At 34.5% G+C, this 18106-nt stretch overlaps 1 non-coding gene across 1 annotated transcript; it reads right to left on the bottom strand.

The window, feature by feature from the left end:
* Positions 1-529: 529 nt before the first annotated feature.
* On the bottom strand, positions 530-636 carry LOC146397407 (U6 spliceosomal RNA). The gene has a single exon (XR_014825364.1). It is a non-coding gene; the product is annotated as a U6 spliceosomal RNA (small nuclear RNA).
* Positions 637-18106: the final 17470 nt, after the last annotated feature.

Raw genomic sequence — 18106 nt, 5'->3', positions numbered from 1 at the left:
TGTCTTTTTGGTTTCTTTTTGGTTTCCTTTGCTGTGCAAAAGCTTTTCAGTTTGATGAGATCCCATGGGTTTATTTTTGCTCTAATTTCTATTGCTTTGGGAGACTGCCCTGAGAAAATATTCATGAGGTTGATGTCAGAGAGTGTTTTGCCTATGTTTTCTTCTAGGAGTTTGATGGTGTCTTGTCTTATATTTAAGTCTTTCAGCCATTTGGAGTTTGTTTTTGTGCATGGTGTGAGGGTGTGTTCTAGTTTCATTGCTTTGCATGCAGCTGTCCAGGTTTCCCAGTAATGCTTGCTGAATAGACTTTCTTTTTCCCATTTTATGTTCTTGCCTCCCTTGCCAAAGATTAATTGACCATAGGTGTCAGGGTTTATTTCCAGGTTCTCTATTCTGTTCCATTGGTCTGTCTGTCTGTTTTGATACCAGTACCACACTGTTTTGATGACTGTGGCTTTGTAGTATTTCTTGAAGTCTGGGAGAGTGATGCCTCCTGCTTGGTTTTTGTTTCCCAGGATTGCTTTGGCGAAAAAATATGGAACGCTTCACGAATTTGCGTGTCATCCTTGCGCAGGGGCCATGCTAATCTTCTCTGTATCGTTCCAATTTTAGTATATGTGCTGCCAAAGCGAGCATTGAAATTCCACTTTCGTATTGTTGTTGAAATACTTGCCTTATTTTTATTGCATTTGTATTATATATATTTGCTCATCTTTTTCCTTTTAGTCTTTCTAGTCTACTTTGTTTCACCCTGTATCTTGTTGAAGTACATAGTTTATTTTTATATTTGTATTTGTGTATATATTCACTTATTGTAGACTGGATCCAAGAATAAATTTTAAATTAAGTGCTATCATTTACATACATTGAAGCACATTTCTTAAGTATATAATTAGGTGTGTAACAAACTGACCATTTGGGAGTTCCCCTTGTAGCACAGCGGAAGAAAATTTGACTAGGAACCACAGGGTTGCCGGTTTGATTCCTGGCCTCGCTCAGTGGGTTAAGGATCCTGCATTGCCATGAGCTGCGATGTAGGTCATAGACGCGGCTTGGATCTGCTGTTGCTGTGGCTGTGGTGTAGACCGGCAGCTGTAGCTCCTATTTGACCCCTAGCATGGGAACCTCAATATGCTGTGGGTGTGGCCCTAAAAAGAAAAAAACAAAACCAACAACAACAACAACAACAACAACAACAAAACAAATTGACCATTTAAGGGAGTTCTCATCATGGCTCAGCAGTTAATGGATCTGACTAGGATCCATGAGGATGTGGGTTTGATCACTGGCCTTATTCAATGGGTTAAGGATCCAGTGTTGCTGTGGCTGTGGGGTAGGCTAGAGATTGTAGCTCTAGCCTGTGAACTTCCATAGGTCACAGGTGCTGCCCTAAAAAGAAAAAAAAATTGACCATTCAAGAGAGGGTATTTTCCTTACCATAGAAATATCCCTCTCATGTACTTCTCTAATAAATTCACTTCCCAGAAAAACCACTCTTCTGGTTCTTATAATCATAGATTAATTTTTCTTTTACTCAACCTTTCCTATTAAGTAACCTTACTTAATATACTTGTATGTATTCTGGCTTATTTCACTCTAAATAGTGTTTCCAAGATTGAGCTATTTTATGGCTTGTATCAGTAATTCATTTTATTCATTTCTGAGAAGCATTTCATTATTTAGATATACCATAATTTTTTAATACCATACTAGCCTCCTTTTCATAGATATTTAGGTTATTTCCACTGTTGAGTTATTATGTATAAGAGGGTAGGATGAAAATCTTAGACAAGTCTTTTGAAACAAATACATATATTTCAAACCTATATATATAAAATTGCTACATAGCTTTCCAAAGTGGTTATATCATTTTTAATCCCACCTGTAATGGAACTAGTTGTTCTACAACAGCAGTTACTAAAAAAGAATATTTATACATTTGGGGTCCCTGAGGTTCTTTTATGAAGTCTTAAAAATCCAAACTATTTTCAGATAATAATAAGATGTTACTTGTCTTTTCAAGCATGAACTTTTCATCTGTACTTTTGGAAGAAAACAAATGGGGATGGGGGAGATGAAAATGAATCTGCTTTTTTTTATCATATTCAGAGCAGTAGCATAAAACTGTATAGTCATTTTTCTTCACTGCCATACATTTACAGTTAGAATCACAGAACAAATAAATATGTCAGTGTCACATAAGAATGTCCTTGGTGATGCAGTAAAAATTGCTAATTTTACCAAATTGTGACCGTTTGGTACATTTAATTTTAATAGATTTGTGACAAAATAAGAAGTACACATAAATTGCTTCTGTTGTATTCTGACATATAATGGTCATCTTTACAAAAAGCACTTAATTGTGAGGGAAACTGGCTGATTGGAACAACACTTTTACATAAAAAATTGACTGACAGTCTATCTATATTCAGATTGGATATTTGTTAAACATTTTTAAAAAATTAACTAAGTGTGTCTGTCACTTCAAGGAAAACATCTGATGGTATGTATTAACTAGGGATGTAAGTTGAGCTTTTAAAATTAGCATTTTAAAAAACTTGTATCCACCAACTCCCCAATATTTAAAGATGTAACTGACAAATTTGGTGTGATATAAATGAATATGACCCTTGATATTGTGAAATGAAATATGTCAACATTTGGAAAATGTAAGTAACTTAGTAAACTAATATTATGCTAGTAAACCATGTATGATGTTACAAAGTCACCTTATTGAAAGATCTATCCAACGTTTGATAGATCAATTGATTTTTTACATTATTCAACGAATTTACTACTTTTATAGTTGTACAATGATCATCAAAACCCAATTTTACAGCATTTCCATCCCAAACCCCCAATTTTTCTCCCCACCCTGCAACTGTCTCCTTTGGAAACTGTAAGTTCCTCAAAGTCTGTGAGTAGGTATCTGTTCTGTAAAGAAGTTCATTCTGTCCTTTTTTCAAATTCTACATGTCAGTGATAGCATTTGATGTTGGTGTCTCACTGTCTGACTGACTTCATTTAGCATGATAATTTCTAGGTCCATCCATATTGCTAAAAATTCTGGTATTTTGTTCCTTTTAATGGCTGAGTAATAGTCCATTGTGTATATGTACCACATCTTCTTGATCCACTCCTCTGTCGATGGACATTTAGGTTGTTTCCATGTCTAGGATATTGCAAATAGTACTGCAATGAACATCAGAGTACATGTGTCTTTGTGAGTCATGGTTTTCCCTGGATAGATGCCCAGGAGTTGGATTACTGAATCAAATGGTAGTTCTATTTTTAGTTTTCTGAGAAATCTCCATACTGTTTTCCACAGTGGTTGCACCAATTTGCAATCCCACCAACAGTGTAATAGGATTCCTTTTTCTCCACACCCTCTCCAGCACTTATTGTTTGTAGACTTTTGGATGATGGCCATTCTGGCTGGTGTAAGGTGGTACCTCATAGTGGTTTTGATTTGCATTTTCTAATAATGACTGATGTTGAACTTATTTTCAAGTGTTTTTTGGCCATCTGTATGTCTTCTTTGGAGAATTGTCTGTTTAGATCTTTTCCCATTTTTTGATGGGGTTGTTTGATTTTTGGTAATTAGCTGCAGAAGGTGTTTATAAATTTTGGAGATTAATCCATTGTCAGTCAATTCATGTACAAATATATTCTCCCATTCTGTGAGTTGTCTTTTCATTTTGTTTAGGGCTTTCTTTGCTGTGCAGAAACATTTAAGTTTAATGAAGTCCCACTTGGTTTTATTGTCATTACTATAAGAGGTGGATCTAAGAAGATGTTGCTGTTGTTCATATTGGAGAGTGTTTGGCCTATGTTTTCCTCTAAGAGTTTTATAGTGTCTGGTCTTATATCTAGGTCTTTAATCCATTTTGAGTTTATTTTTGTGTATGGTGTTAGGGAGTGTTCTAATTTCATTCTTTTTCATGTGGCTGTCCAGTTTTCCCCAGCACCACTTATTGAACAAGATGTCCTTTCTCCATTGTATATTCTTGCCTCCTTTGTCATAGATTAGTTGACTGTAGGTGTGTGGGTTTAATTCTGGGCTATCCTGTTCCTCTGATTAATATTTCTGTCTTTGTACCAGTACCATACAGTTTTTTGATGACTGTTGCTTTGTAGTATAGTCTGAAGACAGGGAGCCTAATTCCTCTCCAGCTCCATTATTCTTTTTCAGGATGGCGTTGGCTATTCTGGGTCTTTTGTGCTTCCACACAAACTTTAAAATATTTTGTTCGAGTTCTGTGAAAAATGTCCTTGGTAATTCAATAGGGATTGCATTGAATCTGTAGATTGCCTTGGGTAGTATAGTCATTTTGATAATATTGACTCTTTTAATCTAAAAGCATGGTATATCTTTCCATCTGTTTGTCTCATATTTGATTTCTTTCATCAGTGTCTTATAGTTTTCAGAATACACGTCTTTTGTCTCTTTAGATAGGTATACTCCTAGGTATTTTATTCTTTTGGATGTGATGGTAAATGGGATTGCTTCCCTAATTTCTCTGATCTTTCATTGTTAGTATATAGAAATGCCATCAATTTCTGCATATTCATTTTGTATCCTGCGACTTTGCCAAATTCATCGATGAGCTGTAACAGTTTTCTGGTAGAGTCTTTAGGATTCTCTAGGTACAGTATCAAATCATCTGCAAATAGTGATAGTTTTACTTCTTCCTTTCCAATTTGGATTCCTTTTATTTCTTTTACTTCTCTGATTGCCGGGGCTAGGACTTCCAAAACTATGTTGAAGAGTAGTAGTGAGAGCAGCCATCCTTGTCTTGTTCCTGATCTCAGCGGGAATTCTTTCAGCTTTTCACCATTGAGAATGATGTTAGCTGTGGGTTTGTCATATATGGCCTTTATTATGTTGAGGTAGGTTCCCTCTATGCCCACTTTCTGAAGGGTTTTTATCAGAAATGGGTGTTGGATTTGGTCAAAGTCTTTTTCTGCTTTTTCTGCATCTATTGAGAGGATCATATGGTTTTAATTCTTCAGTTTGTTAATGTGGTGTATCATACTGATTGATTTTCGCATATTGAAGAATCTTTGCATCCCTGGGATAAATCCCACTTGATCATGATGTACAATCCTTTTAATGTATTGTTGGATATGGTTTGCTAGTATTTTGTTGAGGATTTTTGCATTGATGTTCATCAGTGAAGTTGGCCTGTAGTTTTCTTTTTTTGTGGTATCTTTGTCTGGTTTTGGTATCAGGGTGATGGTGGCGTCATAGAATGAATTTGGGAGTATCCCTTCCTCTGCAATCTTTTGGAATATTTTCAAAAGGATAGGTGTTTTCTCTAAATGTTTCATAAAATTCACCTGTGAAGCCATCTGGTCCTGGACTATTGTTTGTTGGAAGCTTTTTAATCACAGTTTCAATTTCAGTTCTTGTGATTGGTCCATTCATCTTTTCTATTTCATCTTGGTTTAGTCTTGGAAGATTGTATTTTTCTAAGAATTCGTCCATGTCCTCAGTTCTGCATCTGTGGATTTAACCAATCTCAGGTCATGTGGTACTATAGTAGTATTTATTGAAATAAATCTGCACATAAGTGGATCAGAGCAGTTCAAACCTGTGTTGTGCAATGGTCAACTTTATATGTACTATTGATTTTTAATTTATTTATGTTATCATAAGAGAACAAACTCTGAATAATTTCACCCTTTTAAATCTATCAAGACTCATTTTGCAGCCCTTTCTTTAGTCCATGTAGATAAATATTCCCCATTTACTTTAAAAAAATGTGTACTGGGAAGGTTTGTATGTTTGGTTCCATCTCTCCATCCTTCAGAAATTACTCCATACTTTCTGAAAAGAGGTCTGATCATGGTCCACCACCTTTCCTGAAAAATTGTTGATGGTTCTCTATTATCAGATTCTGTGGAGATCTTTGCCTACTTTTCCAGATTTATCTCTAATTGTATTAACTGTGTATTTGAGGACATTCCTTGAACGTGCCATCTCATTCAGTCTTTTCTACTCTTCTAATCCTACTCTCCATACTTTTGAATACCTGTTCTACCTCACACACCTTGTAAATGATTACACCCAAGACCTTCAAATTCCACGTCCCATCTATGACTATGTATTACTTATGTTATTTTGGTGAGAAAGTTGTTTAAATCTCTAGGCTGTCTAATATTTTCTAAATATTTTATAAAAAATGAAGGGAACTGTATGAAAACCTCCATATACAATTTCAATATGTTTATGTATTCTCCCACTTCTGTTAGTTTGCTTAATAAACTCAAGAGTTTCTGTTCTGAATTGCACACACATTTAGTGCTGTTATGCCTTTCTAGTTCACTGACTTTATCATTATGAGAAGGTTTTCTTTATCTCATAATATTGTCTGTCCTGAAGTTGACTTTATCAGCTATAAATAAAGCCACACCAACTTTCTAAATATTTTCAGGGTATATACATTTTTAGTCTTTCGCTTACAATGTTTTTGTGTCTATACATTTAAATTGCATATCTTACAAGTAGCTTAGAGATGTTTCTTGATATTTTTATGGAGTCTGACAATCACTGCCTTTGATAAGAATGTTTTGTCCATTTCTGTTAAATGCAATTATAAAGAATATTAAATTTCTTCTTTGTCCCCTTTAATCTTTTTTTCCTTTGTTCCTTATGTCTTGTCTTCTTTGGATGAATTGAATGGTTTTTAAGATTACATTTTACTTCTTCAAATGATTTTTAAACTATTTTTTTCTGTTTTGGGGGATATGGCTTTATTTATCCAGACTACCATAAATTAAGGTTATGGAGTTACATATAATTTGATTTTACATATAATTGGACTATTATTCCATTTATTCTCTCTTCTTCCTCTGTGCTATTGATGTCATATACATTCCTTTTATAGGCTACCAAATTGCAGAACCATTATTATATTTTTCAATATAGAAAATAGTCATTTAAATTTGTATGTTTATTTCTCATGCTATTCATTCTTTCCTATAGATATAAATTTCCATCAGGTATGATTAGCTTTTCAGGTTGAAAATTTTTATTTAGCATTTATTTTTTTATATTTTTTTAAGCTGGTAAAGATTCTCCAAAATTTCATTTATCTTACAATATATACATTTCACATTTTCTTGAAGGTTATGTTTGCTACATATAGAATTTCAGGTTGACAGTTTTTTTTTTTCTGTCTGCACTTTGAAGATGTTACTGTACTATTTTCTGGACTCTTGTTTCTGTCAAAGTCAAGCATTATTCTTATTCCTGTTCCAACATGAACAAAAGAAATGTGTTTCTTTTAGGCTGGCTGCCTTTTACATTTACTCTTTATCTCTCTTTTTTTTTTGGTAATTTCACTTTTGATGTGCTTTCATTTGTATTCCAACTACCTGGGGTTTGTATAAGTTTTTGAATTTGTAAGTTTATATTTTTCAGTGAATTTGGAAAATGTTCAGCCATTTTGTCATCACATATTTTTTTCTGCTCCATTTTTTCCTATCCTTTTGTGATTTCAATTACTCATAAATTAGGTTTTTTGATATTGTCCTATATGTCACTTAAGTTTTATTTTATTTAATTTCATATTCTTTTAAAATTTATTTATAATAGCTACCAAATTATACATCTGGGACACATGGCGATCTGCTTCTATGTACTGCTTTTTTATCCAGATTATTCACCATATTTTTCTTATGCTTTGTACGTGTGGTAATTTTTTATTACTACCTATAATTGGCATTGTGAATGATACAGTGTAGAGCCTGTGAATCTTATCTGCCTCTAAAGAATATAGGATCTTATACTTGCAGGCAGTTAAATTATTAGTAGACGATATGATCCTAGAGAGACTTGGTTGTGGTCTCAGTTATAATGGGCATATTTTGGTTTAAATTTTACTCATAAGGTATATATTTCTGAGTCCTGGGCTAACTTCTAAGATATAGTCTTACTGAGGGAAAGCCCATAGTGTTCAACAAGGTATAATAACTTGATGGAACTTGATTTGGAAACTCTGTCTTCCTAGATTCAGGCAAATGCTGAAATCTCTGTCTCCTACATACTGCTTTCTTCTAGTCTTCTTGAATCCTCCATCTGAATACATATTTTTAAATGTTGTCCAAGAGTGTGAAGGAGTTACAGGCAGGGTTTAGAATTTCCCATCTGTGGCTTCTTCCTTTTCAGGAGTTTCCTCTAATTTCCAGCTACTCCGGCAGCTCCATGCTCTGACTATTGTCTCTTTAGCCAATTTCTATTTGAACTCTAATCTCATTCTGCAATCTCTGTGATAGAACAGTAGGAAATGCTTTTAAGGAAAAAAAAAGCTATTTAAATATGGCCTTCTTTCTTTTCAAGAATTATGTCCTCTACAGTTCCTGCCTATTTTTGTTTGCTTAGTGGTAGCTTCAAGTAGTTTGATATTTTGTGCAGAATTTATACACCATGGTCACAAGATTAATGCAAAATGACCTTCACTGCTCTCCCCCAAACTGGAGGTCCTCTACTGATCAGAAGAATTTTCTTTCAAAAATAATGTTCACCTCATTACCAATGAAAGTAACAAACATATCCGATGTTATCTCATGTTTCTGTTTTATACTTTCTTTACAGTTCACATTTTTCAATCTATTTCTTTTCCTTTGATAAATTGGTAGACACTGAGGATAAAAAAGAAAAATCTGGGAAAAGATAGACTGGTGGTCATGGACCAAGTAGCTTCATAACCAGTTTTAAAGCTGTTCAATCGATCAGTGATATATTACAAGTCAATGTATCAATAACAGACCTTTCTTACCCAAAGTAAGCCATTCTGAAGCAGGTTCACTCTAATATACATGCCACTGAATACCAAGCAATCAAAAACAGTCTCAGCCAAGCAACCATACTTTTACTGATGATGTTGCCCTGTGTGCACCTCTGAAAATCCACCCATTTCTGAATTCTGTGATTTCTCACAACCTGATATACAATTAGTAGTCTGCCTTGCTTGGAGAATTAGCAATTAATTCTAAATAGCTCTTCAGTGCTTGTCATGTCTTCTTTTTTAAATTAATTTTTACTTTTAAGGCCACATCTGTGGCACATGGAAGTTTTCAGTCTAGGGGTCAAATCAGAGTTGCAGCTGCAGGCTGATGCCACAGCCACAGCAATATGGGATCCAGGCCTCTTCTGTGACCTATGCCACAGCTTGCAGCAATGCTGGATCCTTAAACCCAAGGAGGGAGGCCAGGGATTGAACCAGCATCTTCATGGCATCCACTGAGCCAAAACCTTGCTTCATCTTTTAACAGCATAAATCCTATTTTTAATTTTACTAATTGCTACAATTATATATCCTCTCCAGTGTTGGCATGCATCTCTCCTTCCCTCTCACTCTCCACTCTAATATTGTTGAACACCAGTTTTTTGGTATGATGTTCATTTTATATATTTATCCAGTTATCTAATTATATTTAACTACTATGTTTGCCTTTTTTCATTAAGATGAGTTATATTTTATATCCATAATTATACATTATTGCAGTTACTTTTATATTTAAGTTGCTTATTTGTGTGTTCTTTATTTTGATTCATTTTTGTACTGCTTGAAATTTGCCCTGGGCAATATTTATCATGAGTTCTTCCTAGTTTATTTCCTGCATTTTTGTACATCCAAGATTTTTGTTTTGTCTCATTCTTCCTTCACACTATCATGATAATATGTTTGAATACAGTATTTGTTGATGCAACTTTTTACCCTTCACCCTGAAGACCTAGCCTCTTTTTTTTTAGCATTACTCTTGCAGAGCTATAGGACTATGATAACCTGTACTTTGTTGTTGTTGTTGTTGTTAGTAACCTTACATTTGTTTTCTGCCCTGGTGCCTTTAGGGTGCTTTTAAAACCCTTGAAATAAAATGATTTTATGAATGTTGTTTCTAATTTCCATATCTGTTCATTTTGCCTCCTATATAGTGAATCCTTTTAATCTGAACTCCAGTTCTTTCTTCTTTATATGACATTATTTCTATTACATTTTTGAATATTAATTTCATTTCCACTTAATTTATTCCCTTATTTTTACTCTAGAAAAAAAATCAAAACTATACATCATGGAATACATGATGTCTTTTACCATTTCATCATTTACTATCTTTTACTATCTTTTACTGAATCCTTTCAACTCCATACCTAGACACATAGAACTGCCTTCTGAATACTAATTCAAAATTCCTAATCAAGATTTTGACCTGATGTAAAGCATTTCTAGAATTTCTAGAGAGAATTGTTCAATGTCTCCATTATACTACCACTTATACTGATGTGTGCCTTATCAGAGCACATTCAATACTCTATGGCTTTTACATGTTCTCCCCTTTTAGACTGTGGGCATCAGAGGGTAAGCAACCTATAATTTGTCCTAATATCATCTGCTTTTACTACATCCTTGGCATAGAGTAGGCACTTTTTAATAAAAGTTCGCAGAATGAATGAACTTACAATTGCATTTTAAGAATCAGTATTCTATTCTCCATTAGAATACTGATCAGGAAGTCATAAAACTGAGACTTTAACATGCTTGGAAACTTCTAAATTATTTGACTTTGTAGTGCTGTGCCCTTGTGTCCTCACTTGTACTTTGGTGGGGTTTGGGTAAATAATTAATAAGTTCTCTTCCAGCTCTGAAATGTCATTACTCTCTAAATTAATTATTCCATAACCAAAATTTCTTCTGGATAGTAAAGTAGGTCTTTTTAGAAATTCAATGAAAGTTTAAGTTCATCAAAGAAAAAAAACATAACGACATACCTTTTACTATGTGCGAGACACATAATTTATTTCATCACAACCCAACCATGTAGATGATATTATTATCCTCATTTTACATACATACAATCTGAGACACATAAAGATTAAGTACTATGCTCATGTTCACACATTACCTATAAGTGATATGGCTGATATTTGGAAGCTAGGTAGACTTTCCTTGTGTTCTGTGCTCTTAAATGGCATTCTATGAGGCTTCGTATTGTTTCATGCAGCTAGAATTCAAATTAAATATAAATATTTTTGATAAAGTTCATTATTGCTTGTTCATAGTAGGTGTTCATATATATACTGTGTGTATGTGTTGAATCAATGCATAAACTTTCATGAAATATCTGAATAAGGTGTTGTTATAGCATGCAGACTATAGATGTATGTACTCTGTAAATATAACAGAGCATATCTAATTGGATTTCTTGCACTTTTCCATATTTACATGTAGTGAATGCTAAAATAAAATGTAACTGAGATCTTTACAAAGCACCAAAAGCAGCCCTAAAAGAAGAACAATTTAAAAATGAAAACATTTTTCAAGTTCTTACGTTTCAGCTCAACAATGCTACAAATAAAAACATTATTTATAAAATACAATGGTAATAATGCATCTTTCAGGTTGACATAGAGAATGTATATCAGCAATAAAATTGTCAATATACTAGGCAGGTATAATACTCTAACTGTGTTCAATGCTATCAAGATATAGTGGCATTCAAATCTGAACAGAAATTCAGATCTTAGGATAGTCTATATTATATTCTTTGTAATTTTAAAAACAGAATTTAAAAAATCATGTAATGGTGGGCACAACTCTTTCAAAACCTTGATATGTACAGTATAAGATTAAAAGTACCATGTATTTACTATATAAAATATACAAACTATTGATAAGCAAAAAGATGTGAACCTATAAGCCTACTATTCGAAAATAACCATTGGGTATATTTCCTTCCTGTCTTGTGTGAGTAGGGTGAGAGAAAGAGAGAGACAAAAGGAGAGAGAATTTGAGCATATTCCAATATGTGTTGAGATATGTTGGCAATGACAGTGATAATCCACATGCAATGTATCATGTTCCCTCATAATCTTCAAGGACACACCACCTGCTGCAGAGTACCTGCTATTTTTGGAACTACTAGCATTTGCTTTGATTCTTTTGTTGTTTCAGCTTCTAAGTCTTACTTTCTGTTCAAAACCACTTGTTGCTACTGCCACTACTGATACAGCCTAACATGAAAATAATCTGTGTCTATGCCAAGATCTCCCTCCTAATATTGCAGATGAGGAAAACTATCCCTCTCCAATTTTTTGTAGTCCATGAGGTCACTGGGAGCTGACAGTCTGGGCTCTACTCTGTGAATCACACAGTCATTCATAGAGACACCTCCTTAAGGTTTCATCTCTACCTACCCTGTTTATAGGGACCCCATACAAATATAAAAATAAAATGAGGCCAGATGAGGGGCCAGATGTTGCTAATAAATCCAGTTTGTTTTCTTGACTCTTTCTGTTTGCAAGAGTGTTGTAATACCCACCTTCAATATGGTGTATGAAATCATCAATATGTGGCCATTTGCTACATACAAAATCAGCAATTTACATACACTTTAACCCAATGACACTCATTTTCTTTTCTTTGAGCCTTAACCTCATAGGCCCTTTGTCCAATTCGTGATACTCCTTCATTGTTCATTCTCTTTTTATTCTTCCTTTCAGTAATTGAACTCTCATTAGTTTTAGTTAGACATGGCTACACAGATAGAGACTATCTTTCCTTCTACCCCACTCTGGCATGGTATCTAGCATACCCACACAGAGCATTAATCTCCTTTGTGCTCTGCTCTGGATCCAGGGTTGGAAATTGGAGTGGGGGGTACTGTCCAGATCTGCCAATTTTAAGTCAGATGGCATTGCAAACTTGCCCTGTTGTCTTGGCCTCAGGGTTCTCATCTTAAAGTGTAATGACCACATCAGATGTCTTGTCCCCTGCCTTCATGCATTGGTTAGTTTCTAGTATCCCTTCTAACTTTAACATTATGTGATTCCAATGAGCATACACAGTTTCTGTTTAAACTTTTTCAAAGTCACTTACCCATGTATGTAATTTTACTTTCTCCCTTTCAGATATTTTTGACAAAGCTTGATTTAGTGCCTACCCTGATTATCAAATGATCTTAGCTTATATGTCTTACGTAGACCTGTGCCTCCTTTAAGGTGTCCTTTAAGGGCAGAAACTCTGTTTATATTTTGTAGTCCTTATAGCATCCAACACTAAGACTCATTAAATTCTTTTCAAAGTTACTTAATTCATGGTGAGAAAATGGACTGTAGTTTTTTCAATATATAGTAAAGTTAGTACATGAAATATGCACTATAAATTCAAAGACACACTGCTTTGAAATTTTAAGCAGCTAAGGTCCTACTTAGTAATACAGTTTATATATATATATATATATATATTTTTTTTTTTTTTTTTTTTTTTTTTTGTCTTTTTACCATTTCTTGGGCTGCTCCCGCGGCATATGGAGGTTCCCAGGCTAGGGGTCGAATCGGAGCTGTAGCTGCCAGCCTATGCCAGAGCCACAGCAACTCGGGATCCGAGCTGCGTCTGCGACCTACACCACAGCTCACGGCAACGCCGGATCCTTAACCCACTGAGCAAGGGCAGGGATCGAACCCGCAACTTCATGGTTCCTAGTCAGATTCGTTAACCACTGCGCCACGACGGGAACTCTGAGTTTTTTATATTTTTATTTTTGGCTATATCAGTGGCATATGGAAGTTCCCAGGCCAAGGATCCAATCTGAGCCTCAGCTCCAATCTACACTACAGCCAGATCCTTAACTCACTGTGCCATAATAGAAACTACAGTAGTATACTTTTTTTTTTCTTTTTAGAGCCGCGCCTGCAGAATATGGATTGAACTGGAGCTGCAGCTGCCTAACTGCTGGCCTATGCCACAGCCACAGCAGTGTGGGAACTGAGCTGCATCTGTGATCTATACCACAGCTTGTAGCAATGCTGGATTCTTAACCCACTGAGTCAGGCCAGGGATCAAACCTACATCCTCATGAATACTAGTTGGGTTCTTAATCCACTGAAGCACAATGGGAACTCCATTAATACATTTCTTAAAGGTTCTAATTAACACGTTGATGAACTGAAAAAATTAACATGTTTTTCAAATGATAATAATAATAATAATAGTAATAATAATACCACATGCAATAATGCATCATTTTTGTAGCAGTAAGAAAAAAGCTGCCAATTAAACTATGATTGACTGTAAGATATCCTAATTTCAGAGGTACAAAAAGGTCAAAAACATGTCTTTGAATTGATAAATTACTGAAGTAGTAGATAATAATTACTACAAAACAATGCTAGTATTACTACAACTTTTAGAGTGTTAGGTATTATAACTGCCTTACCAGCATGACCTTATTTATACCATGAGCTTGATGGTTCTATTTTATGAACACTAAAAAAAAAGGATTAGAGAAAAATAGCAATTTTCCCAAGGTTGTAGCATCTGTCAGACTCTACAGAGTGTTTTTTTAGTAAATATATTATAATCTAGTGCTGTGTAGTTCTTTCAAAAGTATGCACTTCTAACTGGAGAAATTTCTGGGTTTGGATTCTTAGTTTTCATCCTAAACATTGGTGAATTGGAGTGGAATCTCAGGAAGGTCCTATTCCACATGTTTTTTCATACCCATGACATCATTTTCCTTGGTTAGCAAATTGGCTTTGGTTCCTTCATTCTTTTTAACAAGATACCAGGGGGATATAGTATTAACAGAGGGATGAAGTTCATGTGTTGTAGGGATTCCCCAACAAAATGTATTTCTGTAGTTGTTAATCAGACAACGTGTGAAGGATTTGTATCAGGGCTTCTGCATAGATGAAGAATGAAAGTTCCACAATTCTACATCCTTGGAGACATAAACTATAATTGGTGTACTGTATTAAAAAGCGAACAATTAGAGCCCCTGGTTGCTGATCAAGGACATGGTTTTTGTCTATAAATCAAAGACTGCAGGATTTGTGCTCCAAAGGGAATAGAAGACAAATTTGTACTGTCAATTCTCAATTATCTGGGTGCTGATTATTTAGTTTTCTTTCTCTTTCTTTGCTGCTGTGAGGCCCCACAGCACATTTGAGATCTTTAGTACTTGGATAGTGAATAACTTGAGAACTAAAGGATATACCTTCAGTGAGATAATTTTTCAGCTTGCTGGCAATTCTTGACAAGCTTAGATGGATGAAAATGAACAAGGATCATGTGACTGTGAGCAGACTACGCAGCTACATAAATCCCAAAGGTTAGTCATCAACAAAAACAAGATCGCAGTGTCTGTCATTTACTAGATGGGTGGTCTTAGATCAAATATGAACACTGCCAACCTTACAAGGTTTGTGTGAGGATTAAAAAATATATTTGTGTTTTATAAACTGGAAAGTGTTATAAAACACTTTATAAGTCAGAATTTTCTTTCCCTACTCACCATCATCAACCTACAATTCATCTGACCAGCTTAATTAAAGTGTGAATATCACTTAGAATTACTTTTTAGGGAAATGCTTCTCAAATGACTTTCTTCATAAAGGACCATTTAAATTTTTTCTTTCATTGTGAAATTCTAATTTTATAAATGGCAAATAAATTTCTAAAAATAATATAGATAAAAAGAAAGATATATGAAATACAGATTCTAATTAGTTGTAATTAAATTCAAAGGGCATAAAATTAATGTGTCAAATTGTTGTAAAAGTTTCTAACCCTTTCTCCCTATTAACTATACTTATTCCATTGTGAATTGGTTACTAACTTTTCAGATACCAGTACTGTTCTGTGGATCACACTTTCAGTAGCATGGGACTAGGGGACCACACAATACGATACTTAACAGATTACAAGACTGCAAAATCTGGCCCCTGATTTCTGTTAATGGTGGTCTTCTCACTATTCTTTGAAGGTGTCACCCTCACTCTTAAAATCAAGTTCACTAAGACTTGGGAAAACACTTTCTTCTGTCTGTTATGATCATACAACCCCTTTTGGCCTTGATAACATTTACCATTTAAATTTCCAATTTAACTTCACATCTTAAGAAAAGCCCTTCTTGAACACTCAGACTCAGTTATGTTACTTTGTTATGGGTGTTAAATACATCTGGATGTCTTCTTTACAATACTTCCCTAACCTAAAACTGCTGCTTGTAATAAGTTGTTCCCTATTACCAACTACATATTGAAACCTTCTCAAGGCCATGGATTGTGTAAATGTTTTTCAGTTTCTGAATCCCAGTGCTAATAACTGCTTATCACATAGCAGAAATGCAAGAGATATTGCTAATTGATGGACTATTTTTCTTGGCTAAGTTTAAGAGTTGATTATGCAAAATAATTTCCCATAGTAAATGCTAATACTTGTGCCCTCTTTCATTTTAAATTATTGAATACATAGGTTAGGTGTGTCATTTTAAACATGTCAACAACACAGAAAATTCTGCCAAACGTCACGTGGAAAGTGAATAATATATATCAGGCATGATTATTTAATTAATTTATTTATTTAGGGCCGCACATATGGCATGTGGAGGTTCCCAGGCTAGGGGTCTAATTGGAGCTACAGCTGCTGGCCTACATTACAGCCTCAGCAACGCTGGATCCGAGCTGCGTCTGCGACCCACACTGAAGCTCACAGCAGCGCTGTATCCTTAACTCACTGAGCGTGACCGGGGGTCAAAACCGCAACCTCATGGCTCCTAGTCAGATTCATTTCCATTGTGCCACAACGGGAACTCCATGCATGATTATTTTTAATACAGTTATGACAACTATTCATTCAAGTACAATTTTACTAAATCAATACGATAAGGATTGTGTCACTTTCATGCAAGCAGTTGAAATTTTCTCAACAGAGCAGTATATTGTGGCAATGGCTTTTACTATAACTTAGTATCTCTCTTCGAACAATGTAGTGTTAATGGTTAAGAATCAAGAAGGTTCAATTTTGTGATAGTATGGTTATTTATATCATCTCAAGTGAACCTTAGAAACCTCATTTTATTTCTCAAAAACATTTATTCCAAAAATATTTATATGCCACTGTTTTGTTTATTTATTGAATGAGTAAATATTTTTATTCATGACTTGAACTTTCCATATGACTTATAATATTATATTACCATTTGGTTTGCATCTGTCATAATATATTATTATTTCACCATTTGTTTTGTATCTATCACACTAATTTGTGATTTTAACCTATGGTCATTGCCCCAATTTTTTATTTCCTACTAAATTTTCTATCAATAGATTTTCCATCAGTTATCCATTTACCAAACTACATTTTAAAAAGCATGAAAAAACTTTAAGAAATATGCTTAAACATTTTGCATAATTCTCCATTTTCTGTAGTTTAGAGGTAGGATATTTGGTGGCTTGGATATGAGGGAGTGATTGTCTTCAACTCCTTAATTATAGGCTTTACAAACAAGCAGGGAGAATAAAATGTATTAAGTAATACAGGATAATTTACCACTGTAATAAATAGGAAAAAATAGATTAAATTGAAAAAAAATATGTTCTTCAAGGTATTAAGGAATTGAATAAAAAGGTCTAAGAATATTAACTTTACTTATTAGTTTATTTCACTGTATAACAAATTACTACGCCAAATTTACTCATTTAAAACGGCACTGTATTTGGCTTATAGTTCTGAAGTTCAGAATTCTGTGCCAATCATGACAAGGCTCTTTATTTGGAGTCTTACAAGACTGAAATGAAGGTAGTTCTTATCTGAGACTCAGAATACATTCCCAACCTCACAGGTTGTTGGAAGAATTTATTTTATTTTATGGTGGTTGTAGAAATGAGGACTCAGTTTTGCTGTAGTTCTTGGCTAGGGATCATTCTAAGCCCCTACAGGGAACCCCTATTCATTGGCACTTCACAACATGAATGTTTTCCTTCTTTAAGTCAAGTAGGGTCCTTATCTATGATTCTTCTACAACAAGCCAGAAACAACTCTGTGTTTTTAAAGGGTTCTTGTGATTCGATTAGGTCCACTGGATAATTCCCTTTCTCAAAGTTAATCATGAAATATAACACAATCTAGTCCTATTAGTAAAACTCATCATATTCAAGGGCCCAGAACGATACCAAGCAAATATTCCAGGTGTAGGAAATCATGGACATAAACTTAATATTTTGCCTCCCAAAACTTTTAATGAAAGAAATCACCAGCTAGTATAAATTGTATAAATTGAGAATCACCAGATAGTTTTACTTATGGGTATTCACTGA

Source organism: Sus scrofa, chromosome 13 (genome assembly GCF_054392235.1).
Source record: "Sus scrofa isolate SSC_HxYL_T2T_F1_AM1 chromosome 13, Sscrofa_HxYL_maternal_Yorkshire_Landrace_v2.0, whole genome shotgun sequence".
Classification (NCBI taxonomy): Eukaryota; Metazoa; Chordata; class Mammalia; order Artiodactyla; family Suidae; genus Sus; species Sus scrofa.
This window is presented reverse-complemented; position numbering and strand designations above follow the sequence as displayed.